This window comes from Mustela lutreola, chromosome 4, assembly GCF_030435805.1.
Source record: "Mustela lutreola isolate mMusLut2 chromosome 4, mMusLut2.pri, whole genome shotgun sequence".
Lineage (NCBI taxonomy): Eukaryota > Metazoa > Chordata > Mammalia > Carnivora > Mustelidae > Mustela > Mustela lutreola.
In genome coordinates, this window is record NC_081293.1 from 154,566,188 (window position 1) to 154,583,564 (window position 17,377).

Below are 17,377 nucleotides of genomic sequence, written 5' to 3' on the forward strand. Positions count from 1 at the left end.
ATTGCAGATCCCCAGGCTCATGCCCTGAGCCGAAGGCAGACGCTTAACCGACTGAACCACCCAGGTACCCCCATTACACATTACTATATTTTTTAAAGATTTTATTTATTTATTTGACAGACAGAGATCACAAGTAGGCAGAGAGGCAGGCAGAGAGAGAGAGGAGAAAGCAGGCTCCCCAAGAAGTGGAGAGCCTGATGTGGGGCTTGATCGCAGGACCCTGGGACCAGGGAAAAGCCGAAGGCAGAGGCTTTAACCCCCTGAGCCACCCAGGCGCCCCCACACATTACTACTAAGAGCTAAAACCCGAGTGCCCTCTGGGAAATTCTGAATTACGTACATGGAATACATACAGTCACTTGCGCAGCTAATGCCCCGAGTGTCCTTTCCAGAAAGGACTTGCAACAGGATTTATGTAAATTTTTGCAGAAAGCATAAAGGAACATAGGTAAATGTTTACATAAAGCATAAAGCAACTAGCCATAAAGGGTTTGTTGTGCTGGTGGGATTTTTTGGTAACAGCTTTACTGAGATATAATTCACACACACAGCTCATGCCTCCAACGTGTATAATTCAGTACTTTGTGGCTATTCAGAGCTGTGCAACCATCACCACAGCTGATCTGAGAATATTTTCCTTACTTCACGTCCTTCAGGACTTCATCATTTCATGTCCTTTGGTTGTCCCTGCCTGGTCTCCTTCCTTCCCCTCATCTCAGCCTTAAGTAACCACAAATGTACTTCCTAGTTCTAGAGATTTGTCTGTTTATATCAATGGAATCACATAATACGTGGCTTGTGTACTGGTTTCTTTCGCTCGGCACGCTGTTTTCAAGGTCCGCCCGTGCTGTGGCGTGTGTCAACACTTCATTCCTTCAGTAATAAGCGAAGTCAGGAAGATCGACAGAAGACCAGGAGCAGAAGAAAGTCAATGGAGGGAGAACTGCCTGCTTTCTACTGTGGGGGCCACGCGGAGCAGGCACCCTGGCTGGGTCAGAAGACACCCCGCGAGGGGAAGGTGTGCCATTATTCTTGTCTTTCTTCCTGATCGTCTCGTGCTTTGGGTTCCAAATCTTGGCACACATATTGAATTTGCTTCTTCTGCAAAATCAGCTTCCTGAACATCTTATGTGGCTCAACACCAACGCTGTGCTTTGACTTGCCGGGTTCAAGGCTAGCGCCTATTTCTCAAAATAAACTATCTCAAGTCAGAGATGCTCGTACTTGTTTCCTGCTTATTCCCTGACTCTAGAAGGGAATTTCCAGGGGGACTTGCATGGAGCTTCAGTTAATCCTTTAAAAATGTAAAAATAGTCAGGAGAGAGAACACGCTTCTCTCCTGAAACAGCTGCTAAGATCACTATAGGGATATTATATTTTGCAAAGTGTCTCACAGCAATTTTCAGTAATTAGCTCATGAGAGCTCTGGGGGCAAGAAGAGGCCTTTTTCTTAACAGAGCAGGTGAACTAGGACCTGGGCTCAGAATTTACCACCCCATCATACTGTCCCCAAGATGAGAAAATATGAGAGAAAAAAAAAGGATGGGATTTTAATCTTCCCTGAGCACCTGGGATTTAGGTAGATTTTATGCAGGTTGCTGCTATTTTCCCATACAGTGACTGTCACTCGCTTCTCATTGCCTGCTGCTCATTCCTGATGGTAGAGCATAGTGGCCCTTCTTTCAGCTTGTAGAGTTCAAGGATCCAAAATAACGATAGGGGACAGGTTGTGAAGGTCGTTCTGGCATAGACTTATTATACGTCTGACTGGTCACTTCCCTGTAATGATCTATACTTAGTCTGGGTTATGCTCAGGGGAATAGTGATTCTGAGGCACCGGGGCCATGGAACTTAGTAGTTTTTATTCATTCATTCATTCATTCAGCCAACAGTCCTTTAATGCTTTCTAGATAACGAAGAAGACAGTGCCTGCCCTCATGTAATGTATAATCTTGCTCAGGTACTAATAAATCATAGTTGTCTCTGAGGTGCTGGGTGGCTCAGTTGGTTAAGCATCTGCCTTCAGCTCAGGTCATGATCCTGGGGTCCTGGGATCGAGCCCCACAGTTCTCACTCCCTCTCTGCCTGCTGCTCCCCCTGCTTATGCTCTCTCTCTGGGTCAAATAAATCAATAACATCTTTTAAAAATTCATAGTTGTCTCATGTCTCTTGTGGATTCCAGGAAATAACCACAGATATCTCCAGTTAGCTCATTTCTGACCTGACCACTCTATAGAGACCCCAAAGGAGCAGGATGACACATTTACATGCCCCGTGCTAGCCACTCCTTTGTATTCTTTCCATGCTTTGTCCCTTTCATCTTCCTAGTAAGCCTGTAGGTAAGACTTTGTTAGGAACCCTTTGACCAAGAAGTTGAGGCTCAACATGTTTATTAAGAGACAAAACCAGAACTGACTCTAAGACTCTCTGACTCCAGATCCTATTCTTTGTGAATAAATCAGTGCTACTCCAAAAGACTGAGAAACTTTGGCATTGATCACAGGTTCGGGGGATGCCCAAGGAAATACTAACAGGTGACAACAAAGAGTGTGCTAAATTGAGCAATACTGACAGAGGGATTTTTGTGCCTTGAATCCTGTGGTGTGCTGGAAAGTATATGGGCTTTCATAAATCAGTGAGGATTAGATGAGTTTGAGTAATTGAAATTCCAAATATAGAGGCTTAAAAATAAAAACCATATTTACTTTACATGTAAAAGGTTGGCAAACCCCTTTGGTCTTCAGGGTAAGGGGCCCTTTCAGATTTCTACTTTTTTCCTTAGTGTCCAATATCTGCTAGAGGCTCCAGATACCACTAGGATAAAAGGCATCAGGATAAAAGAAGGTCTAAAAAGGATTGGCTCCTCCCCTTTGGGAAGACTGGTTAGCAGTTCTGCATAATATATTCACTTTCATCTCATTGGTCAGAACTTTGTCACATGGCCAATTGCTTCAAGGGAGAGTGGGAAATGTGGTCTTTTAGGTGGATGATGGTGTGCCTGAATGTGAATTAAGGTTCTGTTATGGAGGAGTTTGAATATTAGAAGATAACTAGCATTCCTTCTTTATTATAGAAGATATTATAGCATATCCTTCTTTATTATATGATAGAATCTTGGCTATAACCTATTAACTGAATTGATCATATATTTTCATTCATTCAACAAACATGAGTTGATGCCTATTGTACGTCAGACATTGTGTTAAATGCTAGGAATACAAAGACCAGTAAGACACAATTTGAACTGGACTTCATTAAGATTAAATATTTTGTGCATTAAAGAACACAGTTATGAAAGTGATTCCCAAGGAAAGGGAAATATTTTTTTGTAAATAATAATCAGATAAAGGAAAGGTATCAAAAATATACATACCAAATTTTTACAACTCCCTAATTAAGAGACTTAATGCCCAATTAAAAGTTGGGCAGAGGATCTGAATAGACATTTTTCCAAATAATTTATACAAGGGGCGCTGGGTAGCTCAGTTGGTTAAACGTCCAACTCTTGATTTCTACTCGCGTCATGATCTCAGGGTCATGAGATTGAGCCCTGTGTTAGGCTCCATACTCAGCACTGCTTGCAAAGATCCCTCTCTCTCTCTCTCTCTCTCTCTCTCTCCCTCTGCCCCTCCCCCTTCTCATGCTAAATAAATATGTATATATATATTATACATACATAAAATTTTTTAAAAAGAATTTTTTAAAAAGAATGACCAATAAGCACATAAAAAATGTTCAACTCAAAACTATATCTAAATAGATAATGAAAGTACCCTATGAAAAGAACTAAAGAAGAACTCATTAATAATTTGGAAGAGGGGAGAAAAAGAATAATAAACACAAATTAAGTCTCCATCTTTGGGGCGCTTGTATGGCTTAGTTGGTTGAATGAGAACTCTTGATCTCAGTTCAGGTCTTGATCTCATAGTTGTGAGTTCAAGCTCCACATTGGGCTCCATACTGGGTGTGGGCATGGAGCCTACTTAAAAAGAGTCTCCATCATTTTTGGCAATCTACTGAATGATCTTGAAATTTTTAATGATAATCTCTTAAATGGACAAAGAAATTTTTGAAAAGAAACATAAATTATTATGGAAAGAAGGGCTAAATCCAGAAATGGTTATAAGAAATTTCCTTTGGTGAGGTCAGGATGGGTTTGTTTTTTTTTTTTAAAGAATCTTTTACTTTTTTTTTTTTTTTAAAGATTTATCTATCTGAGAGAGACAGAGAGTACACCTGCATGAGTGGGGGGAGGGGCAAATGGAGAGAATCTTCAAGAAGACTCCCTGAAGAAGCCGATAGAAGCTAATCTCATCATCCATGAGATCACAACCTGAGCTGAAACCAAGAGTCAGGTGCCTAACCTACTGAGCCACCCAGGTGCCCTTAGTGTTTTTAATTATATATCCTTCTGTACTTAAAGGAAAAGGGCAAAAAGCAAGTATATATTTAAAAAACAACCTTCTAATAAGGCAGATTATATTCTGTATTAATCTGACTAATCTAATCTCTCTTAAAATGTATCAGTAAAAGTTCGAGTAAATCTAAAAAACCAAAAGTTTTAAGAAGAAATGACAAAGAATTAAATATGAGGAAAAAGTCATCTAACCATAACACAAATATTCTTGGGTATTTCCAAAGCTTCAAAACTTGGTATCTTTTCGGGGCAAATGGTAGCTCAGTTGGTTAAGTATGTGCCTTCAGCTTGGGCCCTAGTGTCAGAGTCCTGGGATCAAGCCCTGAGAGCTTCTTCCTCTCCTTCTGTGATTGTTCTTGCTCTCATTCTCTTTCAAATAAATAAATAAAATCTTTTGAAAATTGGTATCTTTTCAATATGAGTTAATACCACAATATTCTTGATTTTCTAGTTATTTTTCTTGCCTAATTCTGACTTGCTCTTGCCCTGTTTCCCAAATATGAAACATATTTTTTGATAGATTTGTTTCACTTGGTCCACTGAAATCGGTAACATCTCTTGGTTACTTCAACCTGCTAAATTCTGTATGTTTCTATAATCACAGAGATGGTCAGGCATCCCAGAAGCCTGAGACACATTCCAATCAGGCTTTCAACCCCATCACTCTTTCAAAACCTATCCCTTCAAGGAATACTGACCTTTGTATTTGCAGAATCAATGGCCAATTCTTGGCGCAGTCTGTACTGCCACCTACCAACCCCAGCTCCCCACTTACTCATTCATTACCTTCACTCAGCTTTCAGGAACCCACTGTCTTGGTTTTCAGACTTGGCTGTTTGCTTCTTTTTGATCCTTTTTGTTTGTTCTACCTGTAAACATTGGGTGCCTTGGGGATCCCTCCTCAGATCTTCCCTCCTTTCTAGCTACACTCACCTACACTTCCCCTAATGATCCTAACCAAGTCTCATGGTTTTAAATGGCATCCGTCTGCTCATAACACTCAACATAATATCTCCAGCCCTCACCTCTATGAACTCCTGACTTGTGCTTCTAGCTGCCTATGAAGTGTCTTGACTTGGGTGATGAATAGTCATTTGAAATGTGACATGTTCCAGAACACTTTCCCTGCCAACTCTGATTGTTTTACAAGCTTCCCCAACCCAATAAATGGAAACTCTTTTCTTCCATTTGCCCAAGCCAAAGTACATGTACTTATGTTTGTTCCTCTCAGACCCTAGTTGTGATCTATCAGCAATTCTGTGGCTCTCCCTTTGGGTATATTAGAGAAGACCACTTCTCAACATCTCCACTAACACAATCAGTCAGCATTTCAGCCTGGATTCTATTCTTGTACCTTTCCAAGTAATTCTCCACATAACAGCCATGATGAGCCTCTTAAAACATACAGTGGATCATGTTATTCCCCTGCTCAGACCTTTCAATGGCTCCCATCTCAACCAAAGGAAAAGGCAGTCTTTTTTCCCTCAGGTGTGACTTTATCCAGCAAATGATACCATGCATCTCTTTCTCTTATCAAAGCTGGTTTTCCTCTGTCCTAGATGAATCCCCTTCCTACAGCTAGATATCTTGAAAACATAGGCCGCTGAATAGAGAGAGTATTAAGGGAGAATAAGTAGCTGAATCAGAATATCTCTATCTGCTAAAAACAAATAAAAATAAAGAAAAAAAGATTAGTGTTGATGATGCCCTAGTAATGAATGTTTATATATATAACAAGTAACCATATCAGTTTATAAGTTCAGGTATTCCCAGATGTACTTTATCTTTCTGTATCTCAATTTATATGTAGAGCAGTGTAACCCCATAGAACTTTCTGAGAGGATGGAAATGCACTGTATTGGTATTGTCAAAGGTAGTAGCCATCTACCATGTTGAACAGCACAGACCCAGGGCTCCTATTCTTCCCAGAGGCTGAAAGCAGGATCAATGTTGGGCAAAGCCAGTCAAAGCAAGGATTTCTCTGACTCTCTGGGGGACCCTCCCTCCTCTCTTTATCCCCTCAGTTGCATGTAAGTTACAAGACTCTTTGAGAGTCTCTAGCTATAGCTGTCATTTGCTGAGATGCCTAAGTTCTTTTTTTTGTCTCTGGTCATTGATCTCTCAGGTGACTGTTACCTTCTTGTTTCCTTGTCAGATCATAATATTATTTGTAACCTTTTGGTGTGTCTGTGTGTGTGTGTGTGTGTGTGTGTGTGTGTGTGAGGGTCGGGGCAGGGGAGAGGGGTAGTAATGGGTGAATATGCATTTGCTCTAATATTTGAGAATATTTAATTCTACTATGGAAATAGAAATGAAACGGTAATGCTCATAAAATGTGTTAAATATGGATAAGTACATTAGTAACTTTTGTGATATGTTAAATGTAGATTATGAGGGCTTGTTAAGTACTGAACACAGATAGGAAGGAAGGGAAGGACTAATTTTCCCACAGTGTCAAATGTACCCTGGGCACCAGACTCACCTAGTCTTCACGACATACTGAATACACAGGAGACACATGGAATACTACATATTCATGAGGTATTCAATTACCCCACCCCATGGTGACATCCATTCAGGCCCCAAACACCCTCTGCCAGATAAAATCCACATCTGCTCATAAGCCAATTGGTGAGCCACAGCTCTGGCCAGGACCACATACCCCTCCATCTCCCTCCTATAAAACAAGTGTCTGTGCTGGTGCCAGGCATCTCTGTCTCTTGGATGTCTCTGCTCCCTTCTCGTCTTGGTCCCTGTAGCCACACCATCCGTGGGCAAGGTGGATAGGGTAGGGAGATGGGTGCCTGTGAGCTCTGCCTCATCCAAGTTTGGGGTAATGTGATTTCCACCTTGCTCATACCCTTTCCTAAATATGTTAGCTATTGAATCACCTTCCCTTTGTTTCTTGCTGGGTATTTTAAATTGATTTAATAAACGGTGTTATTTGCACATCTGAATTGGGCTCCTGAGCCTTTCTGATACAGCGCCTCTGGGGCAGCTCGCCTGGTGGTGTGCTTAGAGGCTACCGTGACATCAAGGCAATTTCCCCCACAACTTTAGAAGTCAATCAAAGACTTCCAAATACTCCCGAGTGACTCAGGGAGTAAGGCTGCCTTAGGCTCTCTCTGCCAGCTCAGACTCTACTTAGTCCCCTGCTGCTGTTCCACCATGCTGCTGTGGGAGAGCGTGATGGTGTCTGCCACTTCTAGGAATCCAACTACAGAGTGGGACACAGACCCTCATTGCTCACAGACCCCCAACCTTTTCCGGATCTCCTGTCTGATTCCTTCATGGAACACCCATCCGTGTCTGAATAGCTTCCCTCTGCATCTTCCCTCAGGTTGAAGGGTATCTCCTTTGGAAAGCAATTTTTTTTTTTTTCAAATCTGTTGATAATAGTATAAATCTTAAGCCTTTAGCTCTGAAGGAATTTGGTTTGATTCTGATAATTCAGGCTCTTGAAACTCAAAAATGCTTTATCACAAACTATTATCTCTGGTTTCGCAAATCTATTTTGAAAGTCAGTGCATCTTTTCTATCCCTGCCTTTCTTTCACGGCATCCATACCTGAGGGCACACACCCCCTCCCAACACACATAGACACACACAGATACACATCCACAGACACACACCCCCATACAAACACACACACCTTGCACACAGCCTCATAGCTGCCTGAATGGGAGGAAGGGGAAGGGAGGAAATGGAATACTGGGGAAAGAAGAAGCATACATACTTCAAAATACCGTTTCCCCCATTTGTGAAGGACCACGCATAGCTATAACTGGGGCTTTAGTAAAGGAAGTCCAGGGGATGTCTAACCTTAGGTTTCAGATGTTTTCTCCCTTTCTGTGTCTTGGTTCACTCTTCGGCTTGTCTTTGTGCAATGGGCAGTTTCATAACAACATTGTCAGTAGAGTACAAAGGAGCTATGATATGCGATTCTGGAAATATCTTACTTACTTTGGGTTCTTTAAGGGAATGGAGATCACAGTTACATCACTTTCTGTGTACTGGGTGCTGCTTCTCAAGAGTTCCCTTTTAAAATGTAAATTCCCTCTGGCAGGGAAAACCCCTTAAGCCCTCATTATCTAACCCCTAGAATTAACTTATTAGAAGCATTTCCATCTGTCATAGCCAGCTGTGATCAAGGCCATGTGAGATGAGAGTTGGGCTGGTCGTACCAGGGTAGGCCTGGAATAAAGAGCCCTGAGAAGGAAGGACAGGGCAGGGGAAGTGGACTTCCAAATCAAAGTTTGCCAGCCCTACAAAATTTGTGCCACAGTACCCCTACACTAATTGATGTGCTAATTAAAATCCCCATAGATTCATTAAAGTAGTCCTGAGAAGAAAATTTGTGTTTTGCACTGAGGGTACTTAATAGTTTGGGTATAAATGTAAAGTCATGAAACTCATTGCTTAAAAAACTTCTCTCATTTGGCCTTTTTCTATCAGTCTAAATTATATAGAGTTGAAACATCATGTCAATGCTGAAGAATGCAAAAGATCATTAATTAGATGAGAGAAGGAGCCTAGGTCATATAAGCAGGCTGGTTTGTGTTTTACAAATTATATAATACAGACTGATCACAAGTGGTCTTATCCACCCATAAATTAAGGTGACCTAGTCATACAATGGAATATTGCTCTGTGATAAAAAGGAAGGAATTATTGATGCATGCAACTCCATGAGTGAATTTCACAAACTTACTGAGTCAGGGACGCTTGGCTGGCTCAGTTGGAAGAGCTTGCGATGCTTGATCTTGGGGTTGTGAGTTCAAGACTCAGGTTGGATGTGATTAATTAGATTTAAAAAATCAAATTAAGGGGCACCTGGGTGGCTCAGTGGGTTAAGGCCTCTGCCTTCAGCTTAGGTCATGATCTTGAGTCCTGGGATCGAGCCACACATCAGGCTCTCTGCTCCGTGGGGAGCCTGCTTCCTCCTCTCTCTCCCTGCCCACCTATCTGCCTACTTGTGATCTCTGTCTGTCAAATAAATAAATAAAAATCTTTAAAAAAAATAAATTAGGTGCTCAGCTAGCAGGAGCTGCTGACCACCCGCAGGCGTGCGCTGACCACCCGCAGGCGCCTGCGTAACAATAAAGAACCTCTTGCTGATTGCATCCAGTGGCAGTGTTGGATTCTTGGGTAAGGGGATCCGCGGGTCTTTCATTTGGAGGTCCCACCGAGATCATCGGACTCCTGCCCACGGATCCAAAAAAAAAAAAAATAATAAAATAAATTAAAAAAAATTTACTGAGCAAAAGAAGCTAGACACAGAGTATGATTCCATTTATATGATATTTTCAGATATGTGCATTTTACCAAATATAAATTTACCATATGTAAATACCATAGTGAAAAATAGTCCAAAAAAATGTCTTGGTCTTCTATTGGGCTGTCTTTGCTTGGAACTGGCTGACTCCATGTTGACTAGAGGTCAGAAGTAACAGATGTATCTAGTGTAGGGCGGTCAGAGCAAATCAGACAGCGTGCAAACTAAAATACATCTGGGTTGCCTACATGTCACATTACTAATTACCTTACTATGTCACACTAGCTCTAAAATACAGACAATACAAATACATCCCATCCATACTGGTTTGGGTTTTTCATTTATCTGGATTTTTAAAAAGATCTTTTATTTATTTATTTGAAAGCAAGCAAGTGAGAGAGAGCACAAGCAGGAGGCAGAGGCAGAAAGAGAAGGAGAAGCCGATTCCTCGCTGAGCAGGGAACCCAACATGGGGTTTGATCCCAGGGCCCTGAAATCATGGCCGGAGCCAAAGGCAGATGCTTAACTGACTGAGTCACCCAATCACCCTTCTAATTTTTTTTTTTTTTTTAAGATTTTATTTTTAAGCAATCTCTACACCCAATGTGGGGCTCGAACTCAGAACCTTGAGATCAAGAGTCTCATGCTCCACCAAATGGGCCAGCCAGGTGCCCCTCAAATGCTATCTATCTCTTTATTTGAAAAGATTATATTTATTTATTTGATAGAGACAAAGTGCAAGCAAGGGGGAGCAACAGGCAGAGGGAGAGGGAGAAGCAGGCTCCCCACTGAGCAGGGAGCCTAATGCGGGGCTTGATCCCAGGACCCCAGAATCATGACCTGAGCTGAAGGCAGATGCTTAACCTACTGACCCACCCAGACACCCCTAGAATGCTTTTTTTTAATAGGAAATGTACAGGCCAAATGAATCCCTGCTTCATTTAAACAATGTATTCAAATGGTTTACTCTTTTTATCCTACTGCCCCATGAGTTTCTAGAAAAATAAATTAAAAAATAAAGTAGTTCAGCTCTGGCCCTATACAGTATGTATGCCTATATTCTTTTCAATAAACAATAACTGATTAAAATGTTATAGAGAGATTGCTTCTTGGCCTTCTGGCTAAGATCAAGTGTAAAATGTTATGGAGAATTTATTAGGCTTCCCTTCACCCCTCATCTCTTCTATGCATACAGTGGTCTCTGGTACAAGAGTAGCTGCCTCTTTGAGTAAAGGATGTCTCCTGGAACACCAAGCTGAAGTAGTGTTTTTGTTTTTTTTTTAAAGGATTTTTTTTTTTTTAAAGATTTTATTTATTTATTTGACAGACAGAGATCACAAGTAGGCAGAGAGGCAGGCAGAGGGCGGTGGGGGGGAGCAGGCTCCCTGCTGAACAGAGAACCCGATGCGGGGCTCGATCCCAGGACCCTGGGATCATGACCTGAGCAGAAAGCAGAAGTCTTAACCCACTGAGCCACCCAGGGGCCCCTGAAGTAGTGTTTTTAAGATAGAAATAATTCTGAAGGACTTATGGCACACTTTCTCAACCAAATATTTCTTCATTCTTTTTAAGAATAAGAGTCCTGATTATTTTCATTATTCGTCTGCTCCTGTTGTTTATTCCTTTCCTGAAGTCATAATCCTCTTTTTAAGACATCCCAGTTGGTTACTATGGAAATGATTATTTTGCTACAAACACGGAATTATGACTTATACAGTAGAGAATAAGCAGCAGAAGAAAATAAACTCTTGGAAAAGACTTAGCCCTGTTAAAGCCAAAATAAGACTGCAAACTGTGAAAACCCTAAGAGAACCTGTCCAAAGTTTTTCATGAGGCAATAAATTAACTTGACATTTTCTCAAATAATTATGAGATCCATGGATGAAGAATTTGTGGCTTGAACACACTTATGGGCACTAATACCTGCATAAGTTACAGTCTATCTAAAGATTTGAACCTAAAGGTTCAAAGCAACCAGTGATTTAATATTAGTATTAATCATTTTTTTCCTGTCACACCCCTGAAGTATACTTACAACCCTACTTCAAACTCAGCCATTTAAATTCCTGTGCAGTCAAGAGGCACCTGGGCAGCACAGTGGGTTGAACATCAACTCTTGATTTTGGCTCATGATCTCAGGGTTGTGAGTTCAAGCCTGGCACTCGTCAGTCTCCATGCTCAGGATGGAGTCTGCTTGAGATTCTCTCTCTCTCTCTCCCTCTGCCCCTCACCCCTAACTTTCTCTCTCTCTCTCTCTCAAATAAATAACTCTTTAAAAAAAATTGTGTGTAGTCATATTTAACTTTTTAAAGATTTTATTTATTTGAGAGAGAGAGTGAGCAAGAGAGAGAACACAAACAGACTGCCAGAGGCAGAGGAAGAAGCAGCTTCCTCACTGGGCAGGGAGCCCAATACTCGAGACCAGGACCCAATGATCAAGACCTGAGCTGAAGGCAGACGCTTACCTGACTGAGCCACCCAGGCACCTCCAGATTTGACTTTATATAATATCCAGCAATTTATTTCATATTTTCTTTTGTTTTATTATATACATTCCTTTCCATATTCCTACATGATCTTAATATTTACTTCATTTATTTATTTTAGTAATCCCCATGCCCAATGTGGGGCTCAAATTCACAACCCAAGATCAAGAGTTGCATGTTCCACCCACTGAGTCAGCCAGGTGCACCTCTTTTCACAATTTCTACACTTGATCTTAGCCAAAAGGCTGAGAAGTGATTCACGATTTTTATTTATTTATTTATTTTTTATTTTTTATTTTATTATTTTTTTTTAAAAGATTTTATTTATTTATTTGTTTGACAGAGAGAAATCACAAGTAGATGGAGAGGCAGGCAGAGAGAGAGAGAGGGCGAAGCAGGCTCCCTGCTGAGCAGAGAGCCCGATGCGGGACTTGATCCCAGGACCCTGAGATCATGACCTGAGCCGAAGGCAGCAGCTTAACCCACTGAGCCACCCAGGCGCCCAGATTCACGATTTTTAAATTACATTTGAGAAACCACTTATTCTGGTTTCCTAGAGTGGAGTATGTATGTTGTATCAAATTGTTTTCACCATATAAATGAAACTGCTATAAATATGGTGATGGCAAGTCCTGAAAGAAATTCTCCACAATCCACTCTGAGAAGCTGGGGTTTAGGGCGACGAGTGTGACGATTTCCACGTGGCATAGTGTAGCTCATATATAGCTCTACATACACAGCCTCATGAAGTGTCTGGTAAATGGGCCCCTCTCATCATACACACTTACTTTAGGGCAGTCAGGGAAACCAGGACAAGAGAAAGTTCCATGAATTTCGGGGATGAAAGCAAACCTCCTCAAGCCTGATGTCTGGGGAAGCTAAGCAACTTGGCTCAGGCCTCGCCTGTGAGGAGAGCACTTTCAGAGACTGGTGGTCCCCTTTCCACATCATTCCTCCCACTGCACCAAACTGTGTTTCTCAAGGAAAGGAAAGACCCTGAGGGAACTCAGTATGTTTCTGACTTCATACAGTTTGTCAATTTTTGTGTACTCTGTCTTCCAAAAATGATTTCAAGCAGATTATATAGAGACATAAAATACAGTAGAACAATGCCAAAATAAAAAAGCTAATCGGGTCAAATACAAAGTGTGAGGGAAAGTTACTCCCAAAAGGTGAACTTGCGGGTCATCTGGAGTTGGAAAGATGTTGACGCCAGTCTCGTGCTGAGCTTCTTCAAGGCCAGAGGAGAGAGGGAATAAACACCAGCACATGATAAACCAGTTGCCTGAGAGAAGAAGAGTAATGTCACTGAACCCATGTCTTAGTGGCCCTCAAACTCCAAGATACTGCCAAGCCACACTGCCATTCCAGCCACGTAGCTGTTAGGCTTCCTCGTGGTGACAAGCATGGTCACTGACTCCACTGTGATGACTGCCCCCAGGTGGGAAATCATACAAGTAAGACAGAAGTACTTGTATTCTACCCAAATTTGATTTGATTTTTTTCATTTTTATTTTTTTTAAATAAAATGGGGAGAGGTAAGACAGATGTATTTGTATTCTACCCAAATTTGATTTGATTTTTTTCATTTTTATTTTTTTTTAAACTTTATTTATTTATTTGATAGAGAGAAAGAGTGAGAGAGAGCATGAGTGGGGAGCTGGTCAGAGGGAGAAGCAGACTCCCCGTAGAGCTGGGGAACAACCCCCTCCCCCAACGTGGGACTCGATCCCAGAACTCCAGAATCATGACCTGAGCAAAAGGCAGTCAGTCACTTAACCAACTGAGACTCCTAGGCACCCTGGAATTTGATTTTAAATCTTCTCTGATTAGAGATATAATTTATAATACAGTCTTATTGAAGAAAATGGGCAAAGAATAAAAAAGAAATAGGGTGCTTGGGTGGCTCAGTGGGTTAAGCCTCTCCCTTCAGCTCAGGTCATGATCTCAGGGTCCTGGCATGGAGGCCCGCACCCGGCTCTCTGCTCAGTGGGGAACCTGCTTCCCCCCTCTCCCTCTGCCTGCTGCTCTGCCTACTTGTGATCTCTGCCAGTCAAATAAATAAATAAAATCTTTTTTTTAAAAAAAGGGAAAGAAATGTCACCATAGATCTACTGCTATAGGATTTTTTCAACCTTTAGATGTATTTATTTACATAGATAAGGTTTTGTATGTATGTGTGTCTATACACATGTACACACATTTCTGTACATCCATATGTCTGTGTATATATACATACACATATATGTGTATGTGCATATGTATGTTTATATACTCCATACGCATATGTGGAAATCACAGACAAAGCAAATGGGAAAGAAGCAAGCTGAACAGATTCTCTGAGGCCCTGAAGTGTAACTGTTAGGGTTTTCAAAGAGTCTCTTTGGCGTCTCGGGGGCAGAAAGGGAATCTGGTAAAAGAAATCGTCACTTTCCTAAGACTCACATCCCAGGAACATTCCATAGTTCTCTGTATCTGGGTCATACACACTTCTTGTTGAGTTTAACAAAATTATATGTGTTTTACTTTTTAAATTATTTAAAAAATTATTTATTTATTCATTTAAGTAATCTCCACCCCCAACGTGGGGCTCAAGAGCTGCTCGCTCCTCCCACTGAGCCAGCCAGTCACCCCGTGTGGTTTTTTTTAATCCTTGTGAATATTTATTCTATTAGATATTCCCCTTGCCATTTCTAATATCTATAAATTTTTATACTTTTCTTTTGCATCTCAAGGCTTAACTAAATTCTCTTTTAACTGTAAGATTTTTTTTTTCTTGCAGAGTTTTCTCAGAATGAACTATTTCCTGAAAATAATGATGCTTTTGCTAGTTGGTCAACTGACAAGTTTTGGAAATTCACTTATTTCTACTGATTATCTCTCTAAATATGAACTGTATGCCAACACTATTTTTCTCATCATTCAACTTTGTGAACCATAGTTTTCTCATCTTTAATTATTATTTTTAATATCCTTTAATGAATGCCTATCTGTGACCATTGGTAGGATTACAGAAAAGGCAAGAAGCCAACAAGAAAAATAAAGAAAATTTATTTTTTCCACTCATTTTTGCTTTCCTGGTCACATGCTTTTCTCTTTCCCCTTTCTCTAGATCAGTCTTCTATCTGCATTTCAGAAGGGTAACCGAAGGGCATGGCAGATAACAAATGGGAGCCTACTAAGCAGCTAAATCTTCCTAAATTGCATAATGTTTTCCAGTTCACCAGGGACCCTATAATGACATATAGAAATAACCCACAATTTTAAATAACACCTACTTTCCTTTAAATTATGTAAGACACATATCTGATGCAAAAAATCAAGGACATTAATAAGCACAAATAAAAAATCTAAATTAATCAGAATGGTCGCATCCCAAAGTAACTGTATCTTACCTTGGATTTCCCCAGAAGGAGTCTTAGACAAGAGCTCATGGGCAGAGCCGGCATTTCTCTTGGGAAGTAATCCCAGGGAATGAGACTGGAGGACTGGAGAGAGGGAAACTGTAAGAAAAGGAAAGGCAACTCAAAGGAGTGTTATCAACCTGTTCACCACTGTGGGTGAGTAGGACTCCATCTCCCTGGGTACCTCTTAAGGAGCTGACACAGAGAGACTATGCTCAGACTGTCCACGAGAGACGGAAGAAGTGAGTGGTATTCAGTGGTGTGTTGGAGCCTGCTTGTCCCAGCTTGGTACAGCCTATTGTACACATCTCTTGCCAACTTTACGCTCAGTAACATTGGGTCAGTGTATTGAAATCAACTGTGGTGGGAAACATTAACATTATGGAAATTAGTGAATACTACACATCAGGGTTCTTTTCATCAGAGAGCTGGATGTTAAACACTGGCCAGCATACCGTTTGAAATACGTATCCCCCTTTGGACGAGGGTCACCGCATGGGGCATTAACTCCCTCATTCTTCGGAATCTGCAGAGACCTCCGAGGGCTGAGAGGATCTCTGCAGACAACTGACCAGGTGGAGAAGACCTCTCAGCAGCAGTAAGGTGCCAGCAGGGGACACCTCCTCATGTGGCTTCACCAGCAAGGACTGAAGTGAAAGGCTGGTTGCGGGGGAGGAGGGTGGTGTGGTCCAGGCAAAACAAGTACCTAATCCAAGCACCATTTGTGTTTAGACAGTTGTTCTTCCAAGTCTGCGTGCACCTCCACATGCAACTCACTCGCCATGCCACCCTACCCTGTGTCCCTAGCTTTCACTCACTTGACAACGTGGAGTCTAAAGAACACCACATTGAGGCGACACAGACAATAGATAGTGAACACGTCCCATGTTTACCAGTGTGACTTCACAAGCGGTTGTAGATGATGAGATAGACCATGAGGTATTTCACGAATCTCCCAATGTGGCACATCTAGGCTGTTTCCAATCCCATGCTATTATAAATAGGGATATGTTGTATATATTTTACATATATATATATTTTTAAGATTTTATTTTAGAGAGCACAATAAGCAGAGTGGCAGGCAGAGGGAGAGAGAGAGAAGCAGGCTCTCCAATGAGCAGGGAGCCTGATGCGGGGCTCCATCCTAGGACCTTGGAATCATGACCTAAGCGGAAGGCAGTCCCTTGAACAGCTGAGGCACCCACGCACCCCTACATATATCTTTACACACATTTTTGATAAATTCCTTTAAGAGCAATTACTTGGTCAGAGGACATGCATAGTTTTCAGACCTTTTACAATATTGCTTTGCCCATAACAGGAGTATCCACAAAGACTATACCTTAGGATCTTTTGAAATCTTTTCTTTGTCTATAATTCTTTTGTTTGTTTAATTGTTTAAGTGATATCTACACCCAGTGTGGGTTTCCAAACACACAACCCTGAGATCAAGAGTTGCACGCTTTTCCGACTCAGGCAGCCACATACCCCATTATTCTATAATTTTCTTAATCTAATATGGGAGTATCAATGATTCTTGTAGAATTAGCATAAATCACTATAAGTGAAAAGATAGATTCCTTATTCAGTCTACATCTAATTGTCCTGAATAGTACGTACTTTTGAAAACAAAACACGGTCATTTCACTTTAAGAGCTATCTCTATATAAATATTATTTGTCCATACTTATAATTCATAGGGACAAACTTGCAGCAATCTAAAGACTGATTTTTTTTTGGATTTTAACACTTAAGTAAGACATTCCTCTAATTGCCATTAATCGCCCATCTTTTT